The sequence below is a fragment of the Bufo bufo genome, chromosome 6 (genome assembly GCF_905171765.1).
Source record: "Bufo bufo chromosome 6, aBufBuf1.1, whole genome shotgun sequence".
Lineage (NCBI taxonomy): Eukaryota > Metazoa > Chordata > Amphibia > Anura > Bufonidae > Bufo > Bufo bufo.
In genome coordinates this window covers 264,790,512-264,805,729 of record NC_053394.1, presented here as the reverse complement: position 1 = coordinate 264,805,729, position 15,218 = coordinate 264,790,512, and the positions used below count along the sequence as shown (strand labels likewise).

General features: G+C 38.3%; 1 protein-coding gene across 1 annotated transcript in view; it reads left to right on the top strand.

Moving 5' to 3' along the window:
* The first annotated feature begins 6,115 nt into the window (after window positions 1-6,115).
* The window catches only part of LOC121004017 (pituitary homeobox 3), an 83,335-nt gene continuing 74,232 nt past the window's right edge, over window positions 6,116-15,218 (top strand). The window contains exon 1 of the mRNA XM_040436043.1: window positions 6,116-6,248. The gene's annotated coding sequence lies outside the window, so the exon portion shown is untranslated. The remainder of the gene's footprint in view (window positions 6,249-15,218) is intronic.

Genomic DNA, 15,218 nt, shown 5'->3' with positions numbered 1-15,218 from the left:
ACATCACCAGCATACATCAGTGCAATCTGGATATATATTATGGGGTACTCTCGATGTTCTTAACCATCAGGAGAGACTTTTTAAATTATGTTCCTCTTTGCAGTTTATGGAGGACTTGTATAGAATGGTGAAAGCCTTCAACCCAGCCTCAGAAGTGAACGTCTGGTTCAACTCCTTCTCCCAGGTTGTTCATAGGATAATGGAGGTAAGCCAGAAGCAGTCAGTAGAGAAAGGACCAAAGGCTAAATTATGGAAATTCCGTCACTGCCCAGATACTTCTGGACCAAACTGTATATATATATATGTATGTATGTATGTATGTATCCTTTGACCACAACCACAGTTTCAGTTTTCTGAGAAAAGCAAAGCACACATTTTCTTAGATATTCCAGAATGTTTTAAATAAACCACATACTTTACTGCCGTGTTTCTGACTATTTGTTTGTATTTGTTTTTTTCAGTACAAATATTTTGGGTCTTGTAGCTAAGAGCTTTGTACTTAAAGATGCAGCACCAAGAGTTAAAGAGGTATTCCGGTTATTTCAAGTTATCCACAGATCAGTGGACGTCTGACCACTGGAAACCCCCACTGATTACATAGAAGGGGGCTCCATACACCACAGGGACCCAAAAATGAACAGAAAGGCAGATCGAGCATGCACACTGCTCCTCCATTCACCTCTATGGAACTGTCAAGAGCTGTACTATCTTCAGCAGTCCTATAAAGATGAATGGAGCGGCGGTGTGCATGCCTGACATGGTGCTCTGTTCGTTTCGGGGGCCCTCGTGGGATATGTGATCAGTGTTCTTGTAATGGGTATGGGTCCCAGTGGTTGGACCCCCACCAATCTAATAGTTATACCCTATGCTGTGGGAATGGGGATAACATGTTACAACTGGAATATCCCTTTTAAAACCTCTGTGTTAGGCCTAATATGTGAAAGGAAAGTAAGTTGTTTAACAATCTTCCACTGTGGATTTTGATACAAATCTGCTGCATAATCAGCAAGTCACATATGAATTTTGCTGGGGATATTCCCCTATGAACTGCAAATGGTGACATTCAATAATAATAAAAAAAACTGTGGTAGATTTGAAATTTGCTCTGATTCCCATGGAGATTTTGTCTGCCACATGCGGATGGGGTTTTGGAAACCTATTCACACATACTGTATGCTAATGGTGCATCCATGGCAATTCCTATATTCTGAATGTGAATATAGGAATGGATAAATAATGAATAAAATGATAAATCGAAAGAGTACATAAAAATGTTATATACAGTTATATACCGCGGTGATGGACCATGTGATTGGAGCATGTGATCTGACGTCACCAAAGGTCCTTTAGCCCATAGTTCATATTTTGAGAAGTAAAGAAGAGACCGGGACTTACGCGAACAAACGGAGAAGGTGAGTTAATTTTTTTTATTTTTTTTAACCCTCAACTGATCACTTACTATGCATTCTGTTTTCAGAATGCTATTATTTTCCCTTATAACCATGTTATAAGGGAAAATAATAACATCTACACAACACCGAACCCAACCCTGAACTTCTGTGAAGAAGTTCGGGTCTGGGTACCACAGTCGGTTTTTTATCACGCGCGTGCAAAACACATTGCACACGCACGATAAAAACTGAACATCGGAACGCAATCGCAGTCAAAACTGACTGCAATTGCATTCCTACTCGCGCGGGTTTGCCGCAACACACCGGGACGCATCCGGAACTAATCCGGACACGCTTGTGTGAACCCAGCCTTACAGTGCTCCTCTTAGTGCCCCCAAATAGTAATAGTGTCCCATCAGGCCCCAAACAGTAGCAGCACTCCAATTATTGCCCCCCAAACAGTAATCTTTACCCTTTTTGCCCCCACTTAAAATGCTATGACTAGTGCCCCCCAGGCAGTAAACATCCCTCTTAGTGCCCCCAAATCTCCATAGTGCCCCTTCAGGCCCTAACTTATAGCAGTGGTCCAATTATTGTCCCCGAACAGTAATAGCTTTTGCCCCCATGTAAAATGCTCCTCTTAGTGCCCCACACCCAGATATAGTGTCCCCTTTAGGTCCCACATAGTAACCATGCCGCTCTTAGGGCCCCCAAATATGTAATAATGTCCCTCTTTAGAACACACACAGTAACAGAAGTCCTATTAGTGTCTTATGCATTTGTAAGGTCCCAATGAATATAAAAATAAAATAAAAAAATCCCTGAAACTCATTTCACCCTGTTGCCGCAATGAAAGCCTGAATCCTCATTCTGTTGTCTGCGTCTCAGTGCAGGCAGTGCCATACAGAGATGTCATTGTGCCGCCTGTGTTCCATGTGTTTGATTCTGGTGTTCCATGCCCCGAATGTCAAGTAGTCCACAGATATAAAACAGCTTGCGGCTTACACAAGTAAATAGCATTGGCCGGCACTGATGGCCAGTTCGCCCGCGAACACATGCGGGCCCCCGGCGGCTGTTCTCGGAACTGCCTGCTCCCGGTGACCGCATTTGTTTCAGACCGGATCGTGGCGCAGGCACAAGTAAGGGCTTACCTGTGCCTCGCCGGACTTGTGAGTTAAGATGGCAGCCCGCATGTGTTCTCGGGCGAACACGGCGAACTGTTCATCACTGTTGCCGGGATCACATGGCCCTGGGCTTTACCATATTCAACTTGATTTGCGTCCTAAACACACAGATCCAGCTGAAATCCAAGCTCACGTAGGAATCTGACACCTTGGGCCTCCTTCCCCTCTGGACCACTGATGAGAAATTGTAGATTATGGGTATAACGCATGCGGACCCAGAAATACAGTCGTGTGAATGGACCCTAAATCTGACACATGTGATCATATACATGTGCATGACCATAGTCTACATGTGCAAGAAGGTCAGGACAATGCTGTGCATCACTGTCTAAGAAGACACTTCTCATAAAAATCACTGAACAGTAAAGCATAGGGACCATGGCGTCTCGTATGAAAAATATGTCCTGTTATTGGTTACCCGTCCAAAGTATACTCATGCAGATGTGAAATCTGTTGAGAAATTCACCACTTTTAGGGTCCATTCACACGTCCGTTTTTTCTTTCCTGATCTGTTCCGTTTTATGCGGAACAGATCTGGACCAGTTCTGTACCCATTCATTTTGGGTCCTGGAAAAAATCGGACAGCACAATGTGTGCTGTCCGTTTCCGTTGTTCCGTTCCGCATGTCCGAAAAAATATAAAACTTGTCCTATTCTTTTCCGCAAAAATCGGATCCTGGTACAATACAAAGTCAATGGATCCGCAAAAAACGGAAGACATTCGTATGTCATTACGTATGTCATCCGTTTTATGCGGATTCCGTTCCTGGAAATTAAATTTTTATTTTATAAACTTTTATTCACTTTTTTTTTTTCAATTTTTTTTCAAAGAAATCCAAACAACTTTATTTGCTTATTGAAATTTATACATGATGACATACGGAAACATTTTCAGGAACAACGGATCCGCAAAAAACGGACCGAAAATCGGGATATAGAAAAATACTGACGTGTGAATGTAGCCTTAGGCTACATCTACACAAACGTATTTTGTTTCCGTGTCCGTTCGTTTTTTTTTGCGGTTAGGATGCGGACCCATTCATTTCAATGGGTCTGGAAAAAATGTGGACAGCACACCATGTGCTGTCCGCATCAGTATGTCCGTTCCGTAGCCCCGCAAAAAAATAGAACATGTCCTATTCTTGTCCATTTTAGGCATTGTTACAATGGATCCGCCAAAAAAAGGCGATGGCATATGGATGTCATCTGTTTTTTTTTTTTTGCTGATCTGCAATTTGCGGACCGCAAAACACATACGGTCGTGTGCATGTAGCCTTATGTAGAAGAACATAGAACACACTGGCCAAGATTTACTAATGTATCTGTGCCAAAAAATCTATGTGCAATTTTGGCGCTTTTAGGGTTTCTATGCTTTTTTTTTATTACATGCTTTACAAGGGGTGCGGCTTCACGTGTAAAGGGCTAGGCCTAATATTGGCACCGCATTTCTGGAGTAAAAGTCTGTTCTAAAATAAGCCAACCAATTGGTATAGAGTCAGAGAAGGTGTCGATCCCTGCACCACATTCATCATCCAGCCTGACCACTATAATAAATCTGGTGCAGCTTGCACACACTTTCATCATCTTTAGGATTAGTAAATCTGGGCCACTGTGGTTTTGAAAATCTGCACCCCTTTTGTACCAACTTTTTGGTGTTTACATTAAAATATAACGAGTTCCCTATCGCAATAATCACTATGTAATGTATTTCCCGAGCTGCAGCTGAACGAGCAAGGCTTCTAGTAATGCGAGACTATGGAAGTCTCGCGCATGCGCCATTGCTGTAAGTTGAGGCACATGCCAGACTGTATTAGAGAATGAATCCGAACCTGGATTCATTGATTGCGGCACAATCCGGGTTCAGATTTGTTCTTTAATACTTACAGTAGTGAATACGCTGATTGGCAACTGGTTATATTTATTGCATTGTCATGTGCTGATTTTCCTAACTCTTACCAGTCTGTAGAGCGATGTGTGGCACTAGTATCTATATGGACACTGGATGCTGGTAATTAGCTTGAGCGTATCGAGCTTCAGATCATAGATTAGTTCAAAACGTTAGTTTGAAATGCTGTTTACGTACAGCTTTAAAATGTATTGGCTCCGTGGAAGAAAACTTTGTCTCGGCCCGAAGTTGCGCGAGACTTTGGTTAATAACTTCGGTATTCCTATCTGCGTATTTAAAAACATTTTAAAGGATTTATTAATTGTATCCACTTATATAGCGCTGACATACTCTGCAGCGCTTTACAGACATTAGCATCAAGCTGTCCCTAATGGGGTTCACAATCTAAGGTCCCTATGAGTATGTCTTAGGAATCCAAAGTCGAGTTCGGTACTGGCTGGTACCTCGGTACCAAAGCCCACTTCGGATTCCTATTTGATATTGTTTTTAAGTAAACAGATAGGAATACCAAAGTTATTAACCGAAGTTTCGTGCAACTTTGGGCAAGACAAAGTTTCCCTCCGTGGAGCCAATACTTTTTAATGCTGTATGGAAATGGCATTAAAAACAAAGTTTTTTAATGAATTGACTTTGGATCTATCTATATAAAGCTTGATTCGCTCAAGCCTACTGGTAATACTGGTCTTTGTATAGTGTGTTTTAATCAGTAACAGCACAGTGGTAAACAGTCATTATGTGGTGGTAGAAGGTGGCCATGGTCTGGCGGTATTATTTGGCCCTTATATAGTTGGCCTTGGTATGGTAGGCTTTGGTCAGTAGCAGTATGATGGTAATATATATGGTGATAATATTTCCTGTTTAGCGTCACTTGGTAACTTTCTATCTGTTCAGGCTCCAAAGTGCTGATTTTCATGACATGGGTATATCCGGTAGACTCCCCAGTGCACATTAGATGGTAAGCAATCCTGCTGAAATTGGTGGGTTCTGCCAACATTCTCCAACCTTTAATCATACTGATCATAGCATGACATATGTGACGCTTTTGGCAATATCTACAACACATGTAGTTTAAATGCCACTTGTGATACTGTATAAGGGCCAAGCAGGACTCCTTCACCCAAACCTGGAGCCAGCCCTGTATTTCAACATAATAAATGATACTATTGTAACATTGTGTTGCACTGTACTGTAATGATTGCACCATTTTCCCTGATCATAAGACATGACATAGGAAAACACAGGACCTTTACTCCTTTTCTACCATTCATATTCTGACCACAGAAGGCGAACAGTGCAGTGAAAGGTCCTTCCATGCATGTGTCCAAGCAGGAGAACATGTCTGTATGGAGGATGCATGGCTCAGTGCAGACAGGCCACTGATTTGAATGGCCCTGCTTCTCCAGCTGACTGTACGCTGGGGCTGTGACAACCGGCAGAGTCATGTCAATGAGGAGGATTGGCCAGGATGGAGGAGTGGGCGTGGCAGAGCACAGCTGGAGGCAGACACACTGCTGTGAGCTGAGCAGCTGGAAGGGGGCTGGCTCAGCCTGCAGGGCTCATTGGCTGAGGCTGGGGGCGCCCGCTGCCTGCAATAAAGTGAATGGCACCAGTGAATGGGAGCTAGTCGCCTGGAGCCTCTGCTCTGCATGTGAGATACAAGCTCGGCCGGGGAAGCAGGGGAGGACCTACCTATCCCCGATAAGTCTCTTCTAGCAGCCCAGGACTCTGATCTGCAGGGATTAAGCCGGGAGATCTTCATCACAGCCCTGTAAGTCATTGTCTCTTATTGTACCCTATAGGGGAAAGGCACTGTGCAGAACTCTGAAGAAGCTAGCTACACGTGTGCCTCCAGCATCTAACTTACAGGAATCAGGAGCCTGGGGGACAGCGTACATTGTATCAATCCTGTAGATCGCCTGATTAGATTCTGTATATGATACTTTCATAACATATTAACTCTATCTATATACTCTTTATGTATGTACTGTTTATAAACTATATGTATATATTATATACTTTTTATATATGTACTGTGTACATGTACACTGTATATCTGTCAATCTGTATATTAAAATATTATATATATATATATATATATATATATATATATATATATATACTCTTTATGTATGTACCGTGTACTTCTAAACTGTATATCTGGCAATCTACTGTATATATACAAATACTCTTTATATATATCTATATACTCTTTATGTTTGTACTGTGTACTTCTATACTGTATATATATATATATATACACATATACTCTCTCTCTCTATATATATATATACTCTTTATATATGCACTGTGTACATATATAACATCTGTCAATATACTGTATATATATATATATATATATATATATATATATATACATATACTCTTTATATACTATATGTATGTATTCTCTTTTTATACGTCCTGTGTACATATGTACTATATTTCTGTTAATCTATTGTGTATATATACATATTCTCTTTATAGATATACTATACGTATTATATATACTCTTTATGTATGTACTGTGTACTTATAAACTGTATATCTATCAATTTAAAGTATATATACACATACTGTGTATATATATATATATATATATATATATATATATATATATATATACATACTATATGTATGTATATGTACACTTTATATATGTACTGGGTACATATGTACTATATATCTGTCAATCTATTGTATATATACATATACTGTTTATATACTGTATGTATGTATACTCTTTATATGTGTACTGTGTACATGTACACTGTATATCTCTCAATCTACTGTATATATACATATACTCTTTATCTATACTTTACATATGTACTGTGTACATATATACTATATATCTGTCCATCTAGTTATTTTTTATATATCTATCCATCTATAGATGTATCTACCTGCTGACATACTGGCATCATTCTTTTTATCTGTTACATGGCAGGGTTAACTTATGAACTACTAACAGGATCATAACATGATTTTATTATTTTTTGGATAATAAAAATAAATAATAATAATAATAATGATAATAAGTGATATAATAATGATAAAGTAATCCTTCCAGAAATCTCATATGTAAGAAGAAGCCATAGACCGATGGGGCTTCAGTGAGGGACTGTTGTGTCGGATGATGAGAGTTGCAGCTCCCCAGTAAAGTAGTTGTGTGGCTGTAGACAGCTGCAGGAGGGCTGGTATTTATATAGAGATCTGGCTCTTGTATACACTAGAAGTGAACAATTCTTGGACTGCACAGAAAACTGTTTATGTGGGGACTAGACAGAAAAACTCGAGTTTTCCGGGTGGGAAATGCAGGATCTCAGTGCAAAATGCAGAACAAACTATTCCGAACATACAGAGCAAACTACAAAAATACTGAATGTGGATACAAAACGCTGAGAAAACTGCAAAAATAGTGAATTTTAATACAAAAAGAACAAACTACAAAAATAGTGAATTTTAATACAAAAAGCAGAGCAACCCACAAAAATAGTGAATCTGAATATAAAATGCAGAGCAAACTACAAAAATAGTGGATTTTAATACAAAAAGCAGAGCAAAGTACAAACAATAGTGAATCTTAATCCAAAATGCCCAGCAAGCCCTGTGAACGGTGTACCTGTACCTGGGCCCCGGCTTCTCGGCTGCAGGGCACATTCGGGGACAGAAGTCACTGTGTCACCTCCTTACAATTGTCATTCCTGGAACTCCTTGAGGAATAGGAGGAAGCCTTGTGGAATAAAGCCGCGTTTTACTGTCAGGATTCCTTTTGTATGATACACGGTTTGGTGAGATAATGTAATAGATATAGAGGGTTCTGGTTATTAGAGACGTGTTTACACTACGGGCAGAACAGCTGCAGCAGTGACAGACATCCCGACAGCTGCTGCGCCCGCCATGCCGAGCTGAGAACCCGCAGCCTGCCTCCTCTGAAGTAGATTCAGATATACAAGACAATCTATATAGGTATATATATAGTCATCCATTCGTTTTAGTAGATAGATGTGTATACAGTAAGCGAGTGTGTATTCTATACTAATATTGTTATCGTGATCACATTAAAATCTGTCTATTAATATATTATATACTATGTCTTATCTATTATCCTCTGTTTTGTCTACCCATCTCTTTTAACGGTCTCATATATTCTATCTATCTATCTATCTATCTATCTATCTATCTATCTATCTATCCATCTATATCTATCTATCTATCTATCTATCTATCTATCTATCCACTATCTATCCATCCATCTATATCTATCTATCTATCTATCTATCTATCTATCTATCTATCTATCTATCTATCTATCTATCTATCTATCTATCTATCTATCTATCTATCTATCCATCCATCTATGTATCTCTATCCTTCCATCTATCTCTATCTATCCATCCATCTATATCTATCTATCCATCCATCTATATCTATCTATCTATCCATCTATCTATCTATCCATCCATCTATATCTATCCATCCATCTAACTCTATCTATCCCACGTCTATCAGTGAGGGTAGGAGCAGGTCCTGGTTGGGCTGCAGCTGTGAGTTGGGGGTCCCTGGGGACATCAGGCAAAGAAGTGCAGGTTTGGGGTCAGCATTGTGTGTGCATGGCTGTGGGATTGGGCACACCTGTCACCCAGAAGCCCCTTGGACGATTTATGAATACTCAAGGAAGGAAATGCTGGTAAAATGTACTCTGAGATTTACAGGATTTAACAGGAACCAGACTGTAGCCTGGGATTCCCACCCGTGGACTGCAGGCAGGCCCTGTTCTCAGCCATCAGTCACCAGGACCGTCCATAATGTATCTAGAGTCTCTCCATCATGTAGACTTATTTCTAGTGTTAACCCCTCAGCTCCCGGCCTCGACAAGCTGTGTGGTCCAGAAGAGGCAGGGTTAATGCTTGCAGGGTGTCTCCAGGGGTCACCTCCACCAGCCGTAAATCCCCTCTCTTGTCTCTACACTTTCCTCTGCCTTCCGCTCCTGTTATCATTTTCGGCTATTATAAGGGATTTATCACAGGGTATAATATCTATATGTAGATCACGTGGTGTATGTTTATTTCTTTTATTTATTTATTTATTTATTTATTACTCACATATAGCGCTGACATATTCCCATACTCTGCAGAGCTTTACAGACATTGGCATAACTCTGTCCCCAATGGGGTTCACAATCTAAGGTCCTATCAGTATGTCTTTGGAGTGTGTCTGTATATATAATATATATATATATATATATATATATATATATATATATATATATATATATATAGGAGTCCACATTAGAATAGGCTTTGTGAATGTACAATCTGAATTGTACAGCGTTTTTCTTACCTTCAGTTTGTCAAATTCTAACACTTTTTCCAATATCGGTTGTGAAATTTTAACTTTTAACACCATTGGTGCAGATCTGCCGATCTGGTTCGATTGTGGCAGATCAGATTGTACTGTATGATCTTCACAATCCCACCTAGACATCCCTTCTACCACCCATATAGTAATACATAAGCATGCAGTGCCCCTGCACAGGGAGCAGATATGGGATCTTCTAGAGGTCGGGCAGACTGGGATCTATAATCCGGGTGAGTGGCCCGCTCTCCACCCGCCACAATAGGGACAAAGGCTGCGGGTTCAGCCCTGGTCACACAGGGAGAAGTGACAGCAGCAGGTGCGGCTCTCACCCGGGGGCTGGTGGAAAAAACGCGCTAGCGGTATCCACACTGGACGCGGCTGATCTCAGCTTCTGGTCACAGGACACATCATTTATACAGGGTTATAATATTTCATGTAAATGGGACATAATAATATCAGTCACTACAATACAGCGATCATAATCGCTGGATATCAAACGATCTGGTGATAATACACTAATAACGCTCTAAATGCCAATAATATACCTAATATGGAGGCTGATACCGATACAGGACATTGCCTGCTGCTCCTGAAGAAATAGGGGAGCACACTCCTGCACCTCAAGTACTCCGCACACGCTGACCTTTTACACCTTGTGTGTATATATATATATATATATATATATATATATATTTATTTATATATATCGATTTTGTATTTCTTTTCATGCAATACTAGGGCTGTCCACTTTCTAGATGGAAACAGTGTCACAATGAAAGGATTGGATAGTGGGGGGATCACATTAATGACACAGGGCTGATCCCAATATCTGTTCAGAGGATCTTGTTGCAGGAGGGTGCACTGGGGTTATGCATTTGGAAAGCTGAGTATCATACGGTATAAGAGGCATGCATTCCTCAGTGTTTGTGGGCAGTAGATACTGTAATAACATGTAGACTGGTGTAACATTGCACTGGATGTACCGTACCAGATCTGGTAAAACATTGCACTGGATATTACATATAAAGTAACAGATCTGGTAAAATATTGCACTGGATATTATATAAATAGTAACAGATCTGGTAAAATATTGCACTGTATATTACATATATTGTATTAGATCTGGTAAAACATTGCACTGGATATTATATATATAGTAACAGATCTGGTAAAATATTGCACTGAATATTACATATATATAGTAATAGATCTGGTAAAACATTGCACTGGATATTATATAGTAATAGATCTGGTAAAATATTGCACTGAAATATGACAGATTTGTGTTTGTTCGGATATCATATTGTAGTAGATTCTGGTTAGATATGTGTGGATGGTATAATATTGCACTGAACTGTATTATAATAGGACTTAACATACCACTACATGCGATTGTTTGTGTGGGTGGTATAATACTGCAATGGGTCATATTATAACAAATTTATATATCTGTCTGGATCCTGTTAGAACAGTTGTGTACATTCTATGGTATAGTATAGTTGTAGGGGTGATATACTGCACTAGATATTGCTGTGTGTGCTATAACTATGCAGTTGACAGTAAAAGTGCAATCAATACTAATATAGCAGATTTATATATGTATGTAATAAGGTGCAGCATCTGTCTGTCTATACACACGTGTACATGGTATTCAGTATCAGATGGTTTATATGTGTGTGTTTGGTATTACACTGCAATGACTATGAACCCTGTTATGGCTATTATATTAGTATTCAACAAAACAAATGTTATACTGTGTTGGCCAGTAATAAAGTAACATCTGCAAAATAAAGCAGTATGGGTAAAATATAAACTCAAATTGCTATAACAGGTTTATAGTTATAGATGATACTAGCAAAATATGTATGTGGTATTACATCTCACCAGATTCCATTTCACACATTTACATTTGTATATATGACATTGTATTGGAAGCTATTATGGGGGAAGGGGGTCATTTACCGGTATGGCATAACAATGCACAGGTTTATATATGTGTGTGTGGTATAATGATACTATTAGAGCATTTTTATATGTCTGTTTATATTGTAACAATACATTGGACAGTACAGACAGTACATTAGTGTGTAGCATGATATTTCAATTAGTGCTGTTCTAACAGTTTTTTTCTGTGTATGGTAGGTTTACTTCTGTTGGCATGAAGTAATAGCTTACAGGATGCTTTTATATCAGGTTTATGTTTGTGTGCAGTATATGAAGTAATAACACACTGGGTACTATTATATCTGGTTTAAAACTTTGTATATGAAGTAATAACACACTGGATACTATTATATCGGCTTTATATCTGCTTATATGAAGTAATAACACACTGGATACTATTATATCTGCTTTATATTTGTGTATATGAAGTAATAACACACTGGATACTATTATATCTGCTTTATATTTCTGTATATGAAGTAATAACACACTGGATACTATTATATCTAGTTTATATTTGTGTATATGAAGTAATAACACACTGGATACTATTATATCTGGTTTATATCTGTGTATATGAAGTAATAACACACTGGATACTATTATATTTAGTTTATATTTGTGTATATGAAGTAATAACACACTGGATACTATTATATCTGGTTTATATCTGTGTATATGAAGTAATAACACACTGGATACTATTATATCTAGTTTATATTTGTGTATATGAAGCAATAACACACTGGATACTATTATATCTGGTTTATATCTGTGTATATGAAGTAATAACACACTGGATACTATTATATCTAGTTTATATCTGTGTATATGAAGTAATAACACACTGGATACTATTATATCTAGTTTATATTTGTGTATAGGAAGTAATAACACACTGGATACTATTATATCTGGTTTATATCTGTGTATATGAAGTAATAACACACTGGATACTATTATATCTAGTTTATATTTGTGTATATGAAGTAATATAACACACTGGATACTATTATATCTGGTTTATATGTGTATATGAATTGGATGTTGGATATTGCTATATCTGGTGTATAATAATAATAATAATAATAATAATAATAATAATAATAATAATAATAATTAATGATAATCTTTATATAACACAAACTTATTCCACAACACTTTACAATCGGGGTTCATGTACAAACTGAGTGATAAATAACATAGCAACAAACTGTTAATAGTTAAAACAAAAGGAGTGAGTGCCATGCTCCCAAGAGCTTATGATCTAGGAGTATGTGAAATACTGGATACAATTATATCTCTGCTGTACTCTTGTGTATATGAATTAATAACACACTGGATACTATTATATCAGGTTTATATGTGTATGTACTAAGAACCAATTAACTGGATACTTTTATATCAGGTCTGCATGAAGCATTAATGCGTTAGATACTATATTATATCTGATTTATATGTATGAAGTAACAATGCGCTGGATGCTATTAGATCAGGTTAATATTTGTGTGTATGATGTAACAATGGACTGGATAATAGTATGAGGCTTATATTTGTGTGTATGAAGTAATAGTGAATTGGATAGTATTACATGAGGTTTATATGTGCCTCTATGAGGTAATAGCTCATAGGACACTATTATATAAGGTTTATATTTTATTTATTTTACTGGCTTTTATAGTGCTGACATGTTCTGCAGTGTTTTACAGACATTATCATCATTCTCTGTCCCCAATAAAAACCCAGGCAAACAAGTGGAGTGGAGAACATACAAACTCCATGCAGATGTTGTCCTTGATCAGATCTGAACCTAAGGCCCCAGGGCTGCAAGGCACCAGTGCTAACCACTGAGCCACCTTGTGTACATGAAATAGCAATGCACTTAATATTTGTATGAAATAACACACTGGATAATACTACATCAGGCTTAAATCTGTATGCACTGGGCACAGTTATATCAGGTTTATATTTGCATGAAATGATAACACTGAATGATATCTGCTTTATATTTATGTGTATGATGTAATAACACACTGGATAATATCATATCAGCGTTAGGCTACTTTAACACTGGCGTTTTGGTTTCCGTTTGTGAGACCCGTTCAGGGATATAGTTGTCTGCATGAAATCATAGCTCATTGGATACCATTATATCAGGCTTATATTTGTGTGTATAAAGTAATGACAATAAGCCTTCGTTCACATCACCCTTCAGCCTTTCCGTTCTCGGAAAATGGAAAGGACTGATTCGGCACATAACTGAGCCGAACAGAGCCCACGGGCCCCATAGACTATAATGGGGTCCGTTAGGTTTCCGCTCAGAAGAAGATTTTTGAAGCAGAGACAAAAGTCCTCCATGCACAACTTTTGTCTCCGCTCCAAAATCTTCTTCTGAGCAGAAACCTAACGGACCCCATTATAGTCAATGGGGCCCATAGGCTCCGTTCGGCTCAGTTATGTGCTGAATCCATCCTTTCCGTTTTCCTGCCCCTAAGGCCTCCTGCACACAACCGTTTCCCCCCCCCCCGTTTACTGGCCGTTTTTTGCGTTCCGTATACGGAACCATTCATTTCAATGGTTCCGTAAAAAAAACTGAATGTACTCTGTATGCATTCCGTTTCCGTATTTCCGTTTTTCCGTTCCGTTTAAAGATAGAACATGTCCTATTATTGCCCGCAAATCACTTTCCGTGGCTCCATTCAAGTCAATGGGTCCACAAAAAAACGGAACACATACGGAAATGCATCCGTATGTCTTCCGTTTCTGTTCCGTTTTTTGCGGAACCATCTATTGAAAATGTTATGCCCAGCCCAATTTTATCTATGTAATTACTGTATACTGTATATGCCATACGGAAAAAACGGAACAGAAAAACGGAACAGAAACGATAACACGACGGAAACAAAAAACGGAACAACGGATCTGTGAAAAACAGACGGCAAAACACTGAAAATGCCATACGGTCGTGTGCAGGAGGCCTAAACAGAACAGAAAGGCTGAACGGTAATGTGAACGAAGACATAAGAAGAGGTGTTTATATGTGTATATGAGGTAGTAGCAAACTGGATACTGTTATATCAGATTTATGTATGTGTGTATGAAGTAATAACACACTGGATACTATTATAAGTGGTTTATATCTATGTATATGAACTAATAGCATACTGGATAATATTATAGGAGGTTTATATCTGTGTATGAGCTAATAGCACACTAAATATAAAAAGAGGTGTTTGATACTATTATAGGACGTTTATACTTGTGTATATGAAAGTAATAGCACACTGCATACTATTATAGGAGGTTTATGTCTATGTATATGAAGTAATAGCATACTGCATACTATTATAGGAGGTTTATGTCTATGTATATGAAGTAATAGCATACTGGATACTATTATAGGAGGTTTATGTCTATGTATATGAAGTAATAG